Source organism: Chenopodium album, chromosome 19 (genome assembly GCF_948465745.1).
Source record: "Chenopodium album chromosome 19, dcCheAlbu1.1, whole genome shotgun sequence".
Lineage (NCBI taxonomy): Eukaryota > Viridiplantae > Streptophyta > Magnoliopsida > Caryophyllales > Amaranthaceae > Chenopodium > Chenopodium album.
Window position 1 is genome coordinate 25,730,271 of NC_137852.1, and position 3,322 is coordinate 25,733,592.

The 3,322-nt window shown below is 35.6% G+C and overlaps 1 long non-coding RNA gene across 1 annotated transcript; it reads right to left on the minus strand.

Moving 5' to 3' along the window:
* Positions 1-536: 536 nt before the first annotated feature.
* On the minus strand, positions 537-1,816 carry LOC145593481 (uncharacterized). The gene is made up of 2 exons (XR_014102745.1): positions 1,648-1,816; positions 537-848 (listed from the first exon to the last, which is right to left on the minus strand). It is a non-coding gene; the product is annotated as an uncharacterized LOC145593481 (long non-coding RNA).
* Between the last annotated feature and the right edge of the window lie 1,506 nt (positions 1,817-3,322).

The following is a 3,322-nucleotide window of genomic DNA, read 5'->3' on the forward strand; positions in this document are numbered from 1 at the left end:
AAGGAAAATTAGGATCTTTTAGAAACTTATAGAAGCTTCCAATTAATCCTAATTGGATTAGGAATGAAATTAAATCCTTTGGACCCTCCACATGATCATTGGGTCGTAGGTAAGGTAGGCTTAGGTTCGGTTTAGATCCAGTTTAATGTTTTGACCATAACTTATTCGTTACAACTCGGAGTTAGGCTTATGATATACCGTTGGAAAGCTCTTTTAAAGCCCCATCCAAATATTTAATCATTGGACCTAGATTATGGATAAAAATAAACTGATCTAAACGTTTTTATAAAAAGAACACGAAATGAATGATTTTAAAAGACACGCACTAGGCGAAAATATGAATTGGCCACCGGTTCAAAACCCCCCTATGCCATTTGGGGAGTGGCAATAATCTTTTTAAAAAGCCACCGGTTCAAAACCGGTGGCAAAAATAAATATTGCCACCGGTTAACCGGTGGCAATAATGATTCCCGCAATTTTTTTTTTATGATATTAACACCTATTGCCACCGGTTAACCGGTGGCAATAATGGCCATAAAAAACAAATTTTTTTTTTTTCATTTATTTCACTTAAATTGTAGCAGAAACTATATAAATATGTAAAATACATAAAAACACACATATTTTCACACTTCTGAAGAGTGAAAAAACTAAATTAATAACTACAACTCAATTACTTATACAACAATTCCAAGAACTAAATTAATCAAATTACACAAAACTAAAATTCCAACATGAAAAAAAAAAAAATTACAACATTTAAATTAAAAAACAACCCATATAACATCTAAATCAATAATCCTGCATCTTTATTCTTCGATTTCACATCTACCTCTAAATCAATGTACCTGCATAAAAAAAATAGATTAAATAAAATAGAAGCTACGAAAAAAAACACACAAAATAAACCCAGATCGGTTAATAAACCAAGAAAAACACACAACCCAGAAATCAAACAAAAAAACTCAGATAAATAACCTAGAAAAAAAAAACAAACCTAGAAAAAAAAAGACAAAATTCTGAGAAATAACCCAAAAAAATAAACTAGAAAAAAATAACCCAGAAAAAAAAATAATGAGATTTCTCAGAAATTAGTAAAAACCCAGAAAAACAAAAAAATAAAAAACAAACCCAGAAAAAAAAATAAACAATCAAACAATTAAATAAAAACCCAATCAAATTACTAGACCATACTCGATCGTGCAGTGATTAATAAACAAATAAATAAACAAAACTGCGTAAAATTATCTTATAATAACAAAAGAAAAAAAATAGATTTAGAAAAAGGAAAACCCCAATTAAAATGAAGAAAAAATCAGAGAATAAAGGGGGAAATTAAAAAGAGGGAAGATGAAATTACCTCATAAACAATGCGTCGACTGATCGAAAGAAGTGAGCGAGTTTCTGAGTATTTTCGGAGCTGTGAAGAAGAGAGAGAAAGATGAAATCGAATAAAAAAAACACTCAAAAAACAACAATAAAATCGAATAAAACCTAGAAGGAGATCGACTTAGAATCGATTAAAATCAATTAAAATCGATGAAAACACTCAAAAAATCCAAAATCGACTAATTAACAATTAATTAAACCCAACAAAATCCAAAAATCAATTAAAATCGATTAATTAAACACAAAATTAAACCTAACCTCTTGCATGTCTTCGTTGTTGTTGTTGCGGTGGTGGTTGAAATCACCGAGAAGGAGACGAGAAAGAGACGACCAGATCGAAGGAGAACGAAGATCGAAATGAAAGAAAGAGAAGGACGAGCAGATTAGACGGACGAGCAGGAAAGAAAGAGAACGACGATCGGTGGTGGTTGAGACAGACGAGCAGGAAAGAGAAGAAGAGGAGATGAGATAAGATCGAATGAGGGAGATGAGCAGGAAAGAGGAAAGAGGAAAGAGAGGAGGAGAGGAGAGAGAGAGTGAGGGAGGCTAATGAGTGTTTTGGGAGTAGGGTTTGGGGTATTTTATATGGTGCGGTTTTTTTTTTATTTAATTGGATATTGCCACCGGTTCGAAACCGGTGGCCTTATAATTATAGCCACGGGTTTGGTTTGAACCGGTGGGAATACCGGTTTGGCTCATCCCGCCCATTAATTAAGCCACCGGTTTTCAAAAACCGGTGGCCAATTAGCGGTGCATTTTTCAATTTTTCTACTAGTGACGAAATGAATTATTTTGGGTTTAAAGGCACGAAATAAGGAAAATAAGTTATGGTTTGGTGAAATGGGTTAGGAATTGGGTAGGTTTATGAAATGTATTGGGAATGAACATGGATTTAAGCACTCTAAAGATTACATACTCAACCCAACCAATAATGGCAGTGAAAGGTTGTTCATCATCGGGTTTGGTTTTGGGGAGATATTTTTAGGTGTCTACAGCCACCAGGCCCCGTAACCTCAAAAATCCTCAAAAAGCGTGGACTATAGCCTTCAATTTTGGAATTTTTTGACCTTTTTTTGCCTGGAAATAAAAATTGCGGAGATGTTTACCATGGTTCCTAATACCCTCCGGGAGTCCAATTGAGTCGGTGGAACCATCCAATATGCCTTTAAATAGTCAATTTACCCGTTCCAAACTTGCACCGATATCGTGACCTCAAGCCTACCACGGACATTTATGGCAAAATATAAGGGTCATATATGGTTCCAAACGTCATTATATGACCCTACGATGTATCCCCTAGGGTCTCAAGTTTTTCGCCACTGGGCCCGGTAACCTTAAAATTCCTCAAAAAGCGTGGATTAAAGCCTTCAATTTTGGAATTTTTTATCCTTATTTCGCCCGGAAATAAAATTTGCCAAGATGTTTACCATGGTTCCTAATAACCTCCGGGAGTCCAATTGAGTGGGTGAAACCATCTAATATGCCTTTAAACAGTCAATTTACCCGTTGCAAACTTGCAGCGATATCGTGAGCTTAAGCCTACCACGGACATTTAAGGCAACATATGAGGGTCATATATAGTTCCAAACGTCATTATATGACCCTAAGATGTATCCCCTAGGGTCTCAAGACTTTTCCCTACCGGACCCCGTAACCTCAAAATTCCTCAAAAAGCATGGATGAAAGCCTTCAATTTTGGAATTTTTTGACCTTTTTCGCCTGGAAAAAAATATTGCCGAGATTTTTACCATGGTTCCTAATACCCTCCGGGATACCAATTGATTGCGTGGAACCATCCAATTTGCCTTTAAACAGTAAATTTAACCGTTCCAAACTTGCACCGATATCGTAACCTCAAGCCTACCCCGGACATTTATGGCAACATATAAGGGTCATATATGGATCCAAACGTCGTTATATGACCCTAAGATGT